Source organism: Somniosus microcephalus, chromosome 27, assembly GCF_052327205.1.
Source record: "Somniosus microcephalus isolate GS21.2 chromosome 27, FLI_Smic_1.0, whole genome shotgun sequence".
Classification (NCBI taxonomy): domain Eukaryota; kingdom Metazoa; phylum Chordata; class Chondrichthyes; order Squaliformes; family Somniosidae; genus Somniosus; species Somniosus microcephalus.
Genome location: NC_141013.1, coordinates 5,172,923 through 5,187,153, shown reverse-complemented (window position 1 = coordinate 5,187,153; position 14,231 = coordinate 5,172,923). Strand labels below are relative to the sequence as shown.

Here is a 14,231-nt window from a genome sequence, read left to right as displayed (position 1 = left end):
AGTGCCACACCTAAAATAGTTCTCTTAAAGGTGGACGGTTACATACACTAGTTCTCTTAAAGGTAGAACAGTTACATACACTACAATATACAGAGAAATCGTCTCACCGCAGATCAGGAAAAGTAACTGAAATCTTCACCCTCTGTGAAAACCACTGTCAAGACAAGGAAGATTATTTTGCTTCTTTTTGGCCAAGAACTATGCACAGCATTATGGGTATGTAAATGAGCTCTGAGCTGTACGTGGGCTGGTCTTACTGCAACATAGAAACATAGAAGAAAGGAGCAGGAGTAGGCCATTCGGCCCTTCGAGCCTGCTCCGCCATTCAATGAGATCATGGCTGATCATCCAAATTCAGTACCCTGTCCCTGCTTTCTCCCCATATCCCTTGATCTCTTTAGCCTCAAGAAATATATCCAACTCTTTCTTGAATATATTTAATGAACTGGCCTCCACCGCCCTCTGTGGCAGAGAATTCCACAGGTTCACCACTCTCTGGGTGAAGAAATTCCTCCTCATTTCAGTCCTAAATGGCTTACCCCTTATCCTTAGACTATGACCCCTGGTTCTGGACTCCCCGGCCATCAGAAACATCCTTTCTGCATCTAGTCTGTCCAGACCTGACAGAATTTTATAGGTTTCGATGAGATCCCCTCTCAATCTTCTAAACTCCAGTGAGTACAAGCCCAATCGACACAATCTCTCCTCGTACGTCATTCCTGCCATCCCAGGTATCAGCCTGGTGAATCTTCGCTGCACTCCCTCCATGGCAAGAACGTCCTTCCTCAGGTAAGGTGACCAAAACTGCACACAATACTCAAGGTGCGGTCTCACCAAGGCCCTGTACAACTGCAGCAAGACATCCTTGTTCTTGTACTCGAACCCTCTTGCTACGAAGGCCAACATACCATTTGCCTTCTTAACCGCCTGCTGCACCTGCATGCTTACCTTCAGCGACTGGTGCACAATAACACCCAGGTCTCTTTGCACTTCCCCTTCTCCCAATCTATTGCCATTCAAATAATAATCTGCCTTCCTGTTTTTGCCACCAAAGTGGATAACCTCACATTTATCCACATTATTGTGCATTTGCCATGTTTCTGCCCAATCACCCAACCTGTCCAAATCGTATTGGAGTTTCACGACATCCTCCTCACAGCTTACTCTCCCACCCAGCTTTGTGTCCTCTGCAAATTTGGAGATATTACATCCAATTCCCTCGTCCAGATCATTAATATATATTGTGAACAGCTGGGGTCCTAGGACCGATCCTTGCGGTACCCCACTAGTCACTGCCTGCCACTCGGAAAACGACCCGTTTATTCCAACTCTTTGCTTTCTGTCCGCCAACCAGTTCTCTATCCAAGTCAATACCTTGCCCCCAATCCCATGTGCCTTAATTTTGCACGCTAATCTCTTATGTGGGACCTTATCGAAAGCCTTCTGAAAGTCCAAATACACCACATCCACTGGTTCTCCCTTATCTATTTCGATTCTTAAAATAGTCACTAATAAATCCAATAAGGATTTCAGGAGAAACTTCTTTATCCAGAAAGTGGTGAGAACAGGAACTCGCTGCCACAGGGAGTGGTTGAGGTGAATAGTACAGATGCATTTAAGGGGAAGCTGGATAAACCTGGATGAGTGCAGCTCCAACAACACTCACCAAGTTCGACACCATCCAGGACAAAGCAGCCGCTTGATTGTCACCCCATTCACCACCTTAAACATTCACATCCTCCACCACCGGCGCACCGTGGCTGCAGTGTGTACCATCTACAAGATGCACTGCAGCAACTCGCCAAGGCTTCTTCGGCAGCAGCTCCCAAACCCGCGACCTCTACTGCAAGCGCATGGGAACACCACCACCTCCAAGTTCCCCTCCAAGTCACACACCATCCTGACATGGAAATATATTGCCAATCCTTCATCGTCGCTGGGTCAAAATCCTGGAACTCCCTCCCTAACAGCACTGTGGGAGCACCTTCACCACACGGACTGCAGCGGTTCAAGAAGGTGGCTCACCGCCACCTTCTCAAGGGCAATTACGGATGGGCAATAAATGCTGACCTTGCCAGCGATGCCCACATCCCAGAAACTCGACTTGTTGATGTATCCATGCTGTTAATTTTAACTCTTGATCCATAAAATATCGGTGTTGCTCTTTCATTTACACACCTTGTTTCGGAATGACCCAAAGCAAGAATTGAAGTAGGTCTACCTGGGGAATGAGGTAGGTCAAGTGGAGCAAGTGTCAGCAGGTGAACATTTAGGGAACAGTGATCATAATATCATAAGGTTTAGATTAGCTATGGAAAAGGACAGGGAGCAATCTAGAGTAAAAATGTTTAACTAGGGGAAAGCCAATTTCAGTGGGATGAGAACGGATCTGGCCCGGGTAAACTGGAATCAAAGATTGACAGGCAAAACTGTAGTGGAACAATGGGCTGCCTTTAAAGAGGAATAGTTCAGGTACAATCGAGGTACATTCCCACGAGGGGGAAAGGTAGGGCAAATAAAATCAGACATCCCTGGATGACGAAACAGATAGAGAATATGATGAAGTAGAAAAAGAGAGCATATGACAGATGTCAGATTGCAAATACATCTGAGAATCAGGCTATATATAGAAAGGTCAGAGGAGAAGTGAAAAAGAAAATCAGAGAGTCAAAGAGAGGACATGAGAATAAAATGGCAGCCAACATAAAAGATAATAGAAAAGTCTTCTATAGGCATATAAATAGTAAACGGGTAGTAAGAGAAGGGGTAGGGCCGATTGGAGACCAAAAGGGAGACCTACACATGGAGGCAGAGGACATGGCTGAGGTACTAAATGAGTACATTCCATCTATCTTCACCAAGGAAGAGGATGCTGCCATAGAGATAGTGAAGGAGGAGGTAGTAGAGACACTTGATAGGATAAAATTGAAAAAGAGGTATTAGAAAGGCTGGCTGTACTTATAAAGTAGATAAATCACCAGGAGCGGATGGGATGCATCCTAGGATGCTGAGGGAATTGAGGGCGGAAATCGCGAAGGTACTGGCCATAATATTCCAATCCTCCTTGGATACAGGAATGGTGCCAGAAGTCTGGAGAATTACAAATACTACACCATTGTTCGAAAAAGGGTGTAAAGATAAACTCAGCAACTACAGGCCAGTCAGTTACCTTAACTTGCACATTCAATAATATAGTAATCTCGGATGTAATGCTTAAGTTATCCACCAGAGGGAGACAAATATTAAGGGTTCATTTACCAGTGTTTTAAAGTAAAATTGCATTATGGGTATGACTCATAAGATCCTCCATTTTTGCATCGTGCAGTAAGAATTAGAAGTGCATGCCTGTAGCCTGTAAGGGATGTTCTCTCCTAACTGTGTAATTAAAACGTTAAGTTTTGGGTGCCTGAAGTCTCACTCCTCTCAGTTATTAGACCTTACCACTCGGATTAACATTTGGCGACGAGGATTAACAGATCTCAACTTGAAGACGGGAAAATACAAGATCACTGCATCTGAATCATGGCTGCTATGGTAGGACAGCTCTCTGCTTTTGATGTTCAGACACAACTCTGGAGCGAATACTGTGAGTTACTAGAGCATTTCTTTGTGGCAAATGATATAGTTGATGTCGGGAAAAGGAGAGCTATTTTGCTCACTTCCGTGGGGAGTCAGACGTATAGTTTACTGAGAAACTTATGCAGTCCTAATAAGCCGGGAGACAGCTCATTTACTGAATTAGTGGATTTGCTGAAGGATCATTTCAATCCCAGACTGAGTGAGATTGTACAGCGTTTCAAATTTAATTCACGGAACAGGATACCGGGAGAGTCTGTGTTGGATTATGTAGCGGTGTTGAGAAAACTGGCACATCATTGCAATTACGGGAACAGTTTGAAAGACATGCTGAGAGATAGGCTGGTTTGCGGAATAATGGATGCTCGCATGCAGAGGAGATTATTGTCCGAGACTGGGCTTACGTAGGAAAAAGCGTTGGAACTTGCTCAATTAATAGAGACAGCTAACCGTGATGTACAAGAAATACAAGGTTCATACTGGTCTACTACAAAGCAAGTTGGAAGTCAGTTTATTGAGCACAAGTTTAATATGAGTCCGAAATCACAACGTGAGCATATAAAAGCATGTTATTGATGCAATGGAGATCATCTGGCAAGGGAATGCAGGTTTCTGGAGGAAAAGTGCCACAAGTGTGGGGAAAAAGGACATATAAAACATGCATGCAGGGCAAAAGCCCCTGAAAAGGAATACAAACCAAAAGGGGGAGAAAAGCAAAACTTAGTTAGAGAAGTGAAAAAACAGGGAGCACATCACATCAGTGGAGAAGCTGAGAAAGAAGACGAAGTGTTCATATTGCATAGTATGGTAGAGGACATTCCTAAAGTGGATCCTATCACTTTGCAACTGATAGTAAATGACACCAAGGTGAACTTTGAGGTGGATACTGGATGTGGCGTTACCATAATGAACAGGGAAGAGTACTCAAAATTGTGGAACCGTGCAAAAGTTCCAGAGTTAAAGTCTTGCTCTATGAAGCTTAAAACCTATACCGGTGAACGAGTGGCAACATTGGGTACAGCTATTGTAACTGTGAAACACAGGGACACCGTGGAACAGCTACCTGTAGTTGTAGTATCGGGTTCTGGACCAAACTTGTTAGGTCGGGGCTGGATACGAGAACTTAAATTAGATTGGGGAGCAATAAATCAGCTCGAGGGAGGCAAACAATTGTCTGTGCAAGACGTGTTGATTGAACATGAGAACATGTTCAAGGAAGAACTTGGAACATTTAATGGCCCCCCAGCTAAGATTTATGTCGACAAGGAGGCACTGTCAAGGTTTTTTAAACAACGACCTGTGCCGTATGCCATGAAACCAAAGGTAGAGGCTGAGCTTGACCGCCTTTTGAGAGAGAACATTCTGGAACCCGTAAAATGTTCAGAATGGGCAGTTCCCATTGTACCTGTTTTAAAACCAGACAATTCGGTAAGAATCTGTGGAGATTATAAATTGATTGTAAATAGGGTGTCTAAACTTGAACAGTATCCTAAAACTGAGGATCTTTTTGCAAACCTGGCTGGAGGGAAGAAATTCACGAAGCTGGAGATGAATCATGCATACTTGCAGATTACACTAGATGAGGAATCCAAGAAGTATGTAACCATAAATACACACAAGGGTTTGTTTACCTATAACTGCTTGCCATTTGGTGTCTCATCTAGTCCAGCTATCTTCCAGAGAACTATCGAGGGTGTACTGCAAGGGATTCCACATGTTTCGATCTATCTGGATGATATTCTGGTGACGGGAAGAACCGACCAGGAGCATCTGAGCACTCTGAGAGAGGTACTTCAAAGATTGGATAAGGCTGGGTTACGGCTCAAGAGGAGTAAGTGTACTTTCATGGGGAATGAGGCCGTGTTCCTGGGACACAGAGTGGATGCCACAGGGCTCCATCCAATCAAGGAGAAGGTAAAAGCACTGCAGGAGGCCCCAGATCCTACAAATGTGACTGAGTTAAAAGCTTGCCTGGGGCTGCTAAACTATTATAACAGGTTTTTGCCAAACTTGTCAACAGTGTTAGCACCTCTTCACAAACTACTGCGCAAAGAGACACAGTGGCAGTGGGAGGAGGAACAGAGGGTTTCATTTGAACAGTCCAAGAAACTGATGCTATCCTCGGATGTGCTGGTGCACTACAATGCAGAGAAAGACATCATTCTCTCTTGTGACGCTTCACCTTACGGGGTGGGGGCAGTTCTTTCACACTGTATGGAAGATGGAACAGAAAGACCGATCGGGTTTATGTCTCGAACTCTGACCCCAGCGGAAAAAACTATTCCCAGTTAGATAAAGAGGGATTAGCAGTAATGTTTGGGTTACAGAGTTTTCACAAATTCATATACGGTCATGTTGGGAACTGGTCAGGTAGTACGCAGACATGTGGATCAGATACTGACCAGTCAAAGGGAAATCGAACTGGAGGTTCCAGAGGAAATGTTGGAGGACAAGTTGGTCCCCAGTTATCCAAATGCACTGGTGGTACCAACACCACGAACAGAGACAGTTATACCTGGACCCCTTAATCAAGAGGAAACCATCGTGGCAGAGTCAGATACTCTGAGTACTGCTCAGGAGCAGCAGGTGGCTCTACCACAACCAAGCAGGGACTTGACTGTAAGACGTTCAACAATGCCTCACAAGCCGCCAGAGAGATTGATCACGACCTGCTAGATTCATTCAGGATGGACTATCATTAAAGGAGTTTCCTTATGGACTTTTTAAGAATGTTGTTAAGAATTATTGTAACTTAAGAGGGGGGGGGGATATAGTAATCTCGGATGTAATGCTTAAGTTATCCACCAGAGGGAGACAAATATTAAGGGTTCATTTAAGGTAAAATTGCATTATGGGTATGACTCATAAGATCCTCCATTTTTGCATCGTGCAGTAAGAATTAGAAGTGCATGCCTGCAGCCGATAAGAGATGTTCTCTCCTAACTGTAATTAAAAAGTTAAGTTTTGGGTACCTGAAGTCTCACTCCTCTCAGTTATTAGACCTTACCACTCAGATATATATAACAAATAACCAAACATAAATCTTTCTTTCAGCATTTAGACAACCCCACAAGAAGCAAGGCCTCAAAAAATTACTTCAAACTCTGAATGCTCCTCTCCACAGAAATCTTTAGTAAAAGGCAAATGATTTATACAATCTGAAGAAAAACCAGACTGCACTGAAGAACCAAACTCAGCTCCTCACACCCAGGCGGTGACATGCCTCTTTAAAGTTGCACTGAGCTGCTGGAACTAAAACTAACAGAAAACCTATTAACACAGATCAGGAAAAGTAACTGAAATCTTCAACCTCTGTGAAAACCACCATCAAATCCTGAAAATTTATTTTACTTTCCTTTGCAAAGAACTATGTACAGCATTATGGGTATGTAAATGAGCTCTGAGCTGCGTGTGGGCTGGGTTTACAGTGGCGGGTTCCATTCTTGGGTACAAGCTGACTCGGCATTTTTATTCTCGCTCTGTGTTTACTCTTTAAGGTGAAAAATCTTGCTCAGCACAGTTCCTGCGAGTGAGCAAACTGTATTTTAGTTCATGCAGGAAGCCAGTGACACAATGAGTACAGATCCAGAGCTCAGAGCCCGGCCTTTTTATTTATTCATTCACCGGATGTGGGCGTCGCTGGCAAGGTCGGCATTTATTACCCATTCCTAGTTGCCCTCGAGAATGTGGCGGTGAGCCGCCCTCTTGAACTGCTGCAGTCCGTGTGGTGAAGGTGCTCCCACAGTGCTGTTAGGGAGGGAGTTCCTGGATTTTGGCCCAGCGACGATGAAGGAACGGCCGATAGATTTCCAAGTCAGGATGGTGTGTGACCTGGAGGGGAGCTTGGAGATGGTGGTGTTCCCATGCGCCTGCTGTCCTTGTCCTTCTAGGTGGTAGAGTTTGCATGGAAAGGAGGCAATTGAGGATCCACTTCAAAATCTAGTGTCTATTTCACTGCCTTCACATTTTTATGCTGAAATGTATGTTTGACCAGAGAACGAGACTTGTTGATGTATCCATGCTGTTAATTTTAACTCTTGATCCATAAAATATCGGTATTGCTCTTTCATTTATAGCCCCAGCTACTCACAATATATAGCAATGATTTGGATGAGGGAATATTTCCAAGTTTGCTGACGACACGAAACTAGGTGGGGTTCTGAGTTGTGAAGAGGATGCAAAGAGGCTTCAAGGCGATTTAGACAAGTTGAGTGAGTGGGCAAATACATGGCAGATGCAGTATAACGTGGATAAATGTGAAGTTATCCACTTCGGTAGGAAAAACAGAAAGGCAGCGTATTATTTAAATGGTGATAGATTGGGAAATGCTGATGTACAAAGGGACCTGGGTGTCCTTGTACACCAGTCACTGAAAGCAAACATGCAGGTGCAGCAAGCAGTTAGGAAGGCAAATGGTATGTTGGCCTTCATTGCAAGAGGATTTGAGTACAGGAGCAAGGATGTCTTACTACAGTTGTACAGAGCCCTGGTGAGACCGCACCTGGAGTACTGTGTGCAGTTTTGGTCTCCTTACCAAAGAAAGGATAAACTTGCCATAGAGGGAGTGCAGCGAAGGTTCACCAGACTGATTCCTGGGATGGCAGGCCTGTCGTATGAGGAGAGATTGGGTCGACTAGACCTGTATTCACTAGAGTTTAGAAGAATGAGAGGGGATCTCATTGAAACGTATAAAATTCTGACAGGGCTAGACAGACTGGATGCAGGGAGGATGTTTCCCCTGGCTGGGGGGTCTAGAACGAGGGGTCACAGTCTCAGGATATGGGGTAGGACATTTAGGACTGAGATGAGGAGAAATTTCTTCACTCAGAGAGTGGTGAACCTGTGGAATTCTCTACCACTGAAGGCTGTGGAGGCCAAGTCACTGAACATATTTAAGAAGGAGATGGATAGATTTCTAGACACAAAAGGCATCAAGGGGTAATGGGGAGAGAGCAGGAATATGGTATTGAGATAGAGGATCAGCCACGATCATATTGAATGGCACAGCAGGCTCGAAGGGCCGAATGGCCGACTCCTGCTCCTGGTTTTCTATGTTTCTAACTTGTTTCGGAATGACCCAAAGCAAGAATTGAAGGAGGCGTTTAAACCTTTCATGAGTGAAACAAACCAAAATACTTCAAATGTATAAGTAGGGTTGCCAACCCTCCAGGATTGGCCCTGGAGTCTCCAGGAATTGAAGATTAATCACCAGGACACGGCTGGGAGCAAAAACCCCGGAGAAAAATCACAGGGGCCTGTGTCTGAAGTGTGACCCTGCCTTTCTTTTCTGCAGATGTTCAATGACTTGGCGTGTATTTCGACCATTTTCTGCTTTTACTTCAAGTTGTGCCTTGTCGTGTGGAGCACAAACACTGCCACAGATCTGCTGGGCCGAATGGCCTGTTTCTGTGCTGTAAACTCCATGTAATTCTCTGTAACTGTAACAGCTGGGGAGTCAGCAGCATTGTCGTGTATTCTACCATTTTCTTTTACCTGAAGTGATACCTTCAGTCCTCGGCTCTTCTGTTCCAGTGATACCTGCTGCCATGTTACCACTGCATTATTTTCAATCACTACAACATGCGCCTCTTCTCAACTGTTTATCAGGGAAGTACTGAGCTGAAAATTTGCCAACACCCTGACTGCACTACAGAATTGCAGAGATCCATAAAACTATCTCTTAATTATTCTATCAACTAATTTCAACATTTATCAGTCAAGGACACTTCTAAAATACTTATCCTCTGTACGTCAACAGGGAAACCTGCAAGGATCTTCGTAACAATTTCTACGGGGCACTTTACACCAACAACTTGTATTTATATAGCGCCTTTAACGTAGTAAAACGTCCCAAGGCGCTTCATTGGTGTAATACAAGGCAAAAAATTTGACACCGAGCCACATAAGGAGAAATTAGGGCAGGTCAAAGAGGTAGGTTTTAAGGAGCGTCTTAAAGGAGGAGAGGTAGCGAGGCAGAGAGGTTTAGGCAGGGAATTCCAGAGCTTAGGGCCCAGGCAACAGAAGGCACGGCCACCAATGGTCGAGCGATTATAATCAGGGATGCTCAAAAGGGCAAAATTAGAGGAGCGCAGATATCTCGGGGGGGGGGGGGGTTGTAGGGCTGGAGGAGATTACAGAGATAGAGAGGGCTGAGGCCATGGAGGGATTTGAAAACAAGGATGAGAATTTTGAAATCGAGGCGTTGCTTAACCGGGAGCCAATGTAGGTCAGTGAACACAGGGGTGATGGGTGAACGGGACTTGGTGCGAGTTAGGACACGGGCAGCCGAGTTTTGGATGACCTCAAGTTTACGGAGTGTAGAATGTGGGAGGCCAGCCAGGGCTTTACAACCAACGTTCCCTCTTTTTTTTTGATGCGTGGGCCCTTTAACTGGTTGCGCGGCCCATTCAAAGTTTCACACATGCGCAGTTTTTCCCATGTAAAAGCCGGTGAGCAGCCTGCATGGGACCGCCAGACCACTGCGCGGCCGCTCAGTTTAACAGGAACATTGTTTACAACCCTCTGGCCTTAACAAGGATGATACCAGAATTGAGAGGCTATAACAATCAGGAAAGATTAAACAGGCTGGGGCGCTTTACTCTAGAAAAGAGCAGGTTGAGGGGTGACCTAATAGAGGTCTTTAAAATTATGAAGGGGATTGATAGGATAGACGCAGAGAAGATGTCTCCACTTGTGAGGGAGACCAAAACTAGGGGTTGTAAATATAAGATAGTCACTAATAAATACAATAGGGAATTCAGGAGAAACTTCTTTACCCATAGAGTGGTTAGAGGTGTTGAAAATCATGAACAGTTTTGATAGAGTAAATAAGTGGAAACTGTTTCCATTGGCAGGAGGGTCGGTAACCAGAGGACACAGATTGAAGGTGATTGGTGAAAGAACCGGAGGAGGAGATGAAGAGAGATATTTTTTACACAGCGAGTTGTTGTGATCTGGAATGCACTGCCTGAAAGGGCAGAGGAAGCAGGTTCGATCATAACTTTCAAAAGAAAATTGGATAAATACTTGAAGTATTTTTTTTTTACAGGGCTATGGGGACAGAGCAGGCAAGTGAGACTAGTTGCACAGCTCTGCCAAAGAGCTGGCACAGGCACGATGGGCCAAATGGCCTCGCTCTGTGCTGTACCATTCTATGAAGCATCATCCTACTGCAAGGAGTAGTTGAGGTGACTAGCATAGATGTGTTTAAGGGGAAGCTAGATAAGTACATGAGGGCGAAAGGAATAGAAGGATATGCTGATGGGGTGAGATGAAGAGGGGTGGGAGGAGGCTTGTGTGGAGCATAAGCACCGGCACAGACCTGTGGGGCCAAATGGCTTTTTTCTGTGCTGTAAATACTGTGTGCCAGAATCATAGACATTTACAGCACGGAAAGAGGCCATTTGGCCCATCTTGTCTGTGCCGGCCGATAAAGAGCTCTCCAGCCTGATCCCACTTTCCAGCTCTCGGTCCGTAGCCCTGTAGGTTGCAGCACTTCAAGTGCATATCCAAGTACTTTTTAAATGTAATGAGGGTTTCTGCCTCTACCACCCTTTCAGGCCGTGAGTTCCAGACCCCCACCACCCTCTGGGTGAAAAAAGTTCTCGACTCCCCTCTAATCCTTCTACCAATTACTTTAAATCTATGCCCCCTGGTTATTGACCCTTCTGCTAAAGGAAATAGGTCCTTCCTATCCACTCTATCTAGGCCCTTCATAATTTTATACACCTCAATATTGTCTCCCCTCAGCCTTCTCTGTTCCAAAGAAAACAACCCCAGCCTATCCAATCTTTCTTCATAGCTAAAATTCCCCAGTCCAGGCAACATCCTCATAAATCTCCTCTGCGCCCCCTCTAGTGCAATCACATCCTTCCTGTAATGTGGTGACCAGAACTGTACGCAGTACTCTAGCTGCGGCCTAACTAGTGTTTTATACAGTTCAAGCATAACCTCTCTGCTCTTGTACTCTATGCCTCGGCTAATAAAGGCAAGTATCCCGTATGCCTTCTTAACCACCTTATCTACCTGTCCTGCTGTATTGATTTCTTTGTGGGTTCAATGACGAGACATTTATGAAAGAGAATGTCTTTTTATCTAAAGTTTGTTCAACTCTGGTTAACAGCCTTACAGGAGACACCATGCTAGAAATCCATCTAAAACGAAACTAAAACTAAACTGCTTGTCTCTGTCACATGCCCTCTGCTGGTCAGGCATAAGTAATCAATCAGGCAAATATGCTGGTAAGACATGATAATCAAACAGGCAAATAACATCACTATTTGCTGATATCATTACATCTCCCTTTCTTAAAACAAAAGTATTGTACTTTTAACTAACAACATGTTTTCTTTGTATTACTCTGCATTTTAACTGTAACACTTAATGAACTTACATTATCATTATCATGATCAAGGTTTTTTAACCTTGCTTTGTGTGTTCACATGAAATATGTAAATACACTAGAGCTTGAAGAACGAATAAGATAACATTACTTCCTTCTATAACAATAGTCCTTAAATTTGCTCAATGAGTCTCTCAGGAGGCTTCACGCGTCTTGAGGATTTTCTGATTGATTGTCCTTGAATCTGAGTTGTTGCCTCAGATGATGTGTTCTCAGCTGTGTGATCAGGTTGTTCAACAGTATCAGCCTCTTGACCTGCTGTGTGATCAGGTTGTTCAACAGTATCAGTCTTATGACTTGCTGTGGCTGGTCCCATGAGAAGATCTCGACGATTTCTTCTCAGAACAGCACCCTCATCTGTCTGAATGGTGTATGATCTTGGTTGAACTTCACTCAGGACAGTTCCCTTCTGAGTCCATATGTTTGTTTTGTCTTTGAACCTTACTTGGTCACCAGTGTGGAGTTCAGGTAGGTTTTGTGTTCCTCTGTCATAGTAGTACTTTTGCTTTTCTTTCTGTTGTTCTTTGAACTTCCTCACTTTCTCCCCCTCTTTTGTTTTCAGGAGGTTCTCCGGGATGGGTAGGTTTGACCTTAGCCGACGTCCCATCAGGAGTTGGGCTGGTGACATACCACACTCGAGCGGCGTTGTGCGGTATACAAGCATGCTCTGGTAGAAGTCAGTTCCACTGTCTTTTGCCTTGTACATCAGTCTTTTCACTGTCTGGACCGATTTTTCCACTAGTCCATTGGACTGTGGAAAGTGAGGACTTGACGTTGTGTGGACAAAGTCCCACTCTATGGCAAAGTGTCGGAAACTTGCATTGTAAAACTGGGGTCCGTTGTCTGTGAAGACCTCGCTTGCCACGCCATGTCTGGAGAATATGGCTTTCATACATGTTATCACAGCATCTGCAGTGGTGGTGTACAGTCTACAAACCTCTGGATACAGGGAGTAATAGTCTGTGACTACAAGATAGTCCTTCCCTTGACATACGAATAGGTCAGCGCCTACCTTCTGGTAAGGTCTGTCTGGCGCTGGGTGTGGCTTTAGTGGTTCTACCGGATTGCTTGCTTGATATTTCAGGCATATTGTGCAGTTTGATACCTCATTTGTCACATCTTGGTTGATTCGTGGCCAGTACATCACCTCTCGTGCTCTTTTCTTACACTTTTCGATTCCCAGATGTCCTCCATGGATCCTTTTTAGCATCTCTTTTCTCAGACTCTTTGGGATAACTATTTTACTTCCTTTGTAGATGATGTCTTCGACCAGTGATAGTTCCGCCCTGCAGTTCCAGTACTCTGCCATGTCAGGTGAGCAGTCTTGCTTCATGTTGGGCCATCCATCCAAGATGCTTTTCCTCAGTCGTCTCATTGTTTCATCTTTGTTTGTCTCAGTCTTTATGAGCTCCATTTTTGCATCTGCTATGGGCAGTGCACTTGTGATCATGTCCACGTAGGCGTTCACTTTTTCATCCATTTTGGTGTTTGCGGGCTCACTTGGGTCAACAGCTCTGGACAACGTGTCTGCTGTATACATCAGCTTACCCGGTGTGTACGCAACATTCAGTGTATAGCGTTGCAGCCTGATCATCATTCTTTGTATTCTAAGCGGACAGCTATTTAGTGGCTTTTGGAACAATGCAATCAAGGGCTTATGGTCAGTCTCTACACTGATTGCTTGTCCTGCCACAAACTGGTGAAATCTTTCACAGGCGTATGTGATGCTGAGCAGCTCCTTTTCTATTTGAGCATATCGCGTCTCCGCGTCTGTCATTGAGCACGATGCATATGCAATAGGTTGCCAGTAGTCATATTTTTGCAGAAGAATGGCACCGAGCCCACTCTGTGATGCATCTGATGATATCTTGATGGGTCTCGCTGGGTCATAAAACCTCAGAACTGGTTCCTCTGTGAGCAGTTTCTTTAGATTGCTCCATGACTTCTCATGCTCATGATTCCATTCCCATTCTATGTTCTTTTCAGTTAGTCTTCTCAGTGGCGCCATCTTTTCTGAGAGGTTGGATATGAATTTACCCATGTAGTTGATCATTCCATTAAACCTCTGCACGTCCTTTTTGCATTGTGGCTTTGGCATATTCTCAATGGCGGACACCTTTCTGGGATCTGGTCTGATGCCCTCACTGCTAAGGATATCTCCCACGAATGTCAGTTCTGTCACCCCGAGCTGGCATTTCGCTCTATTCAGCTTCAGGTTTGTTTTCCTTGTTGCTTCCAGCACTTTTTTCAGTCT

General features: G+C 44.6%; 1 protein-coding gene and 1 non-coding gene across 2 annotated transcripts in view; both read right to left on the bottom strand.

Moving 5' to 3' along the window:
• The window catches only part of morf4l1 (mortality factor 4 like 1), a 215,451-nt gene that overhangs the window by 116,527 nt on the left and 84,693 nt on the right, over positions 1 to 14,231 (bottom strand). The window lies entirely within an intron of this gene.
• Positions 6,640 to 6,754, bottom strand: LOC147099911 (U5 spliceosomal RNA). Its single transcript, XR_015073883.1, has one exon. It is a non-coding gene; the product is annotated as a U5 spliceosomal RNA (small nuclear RNA).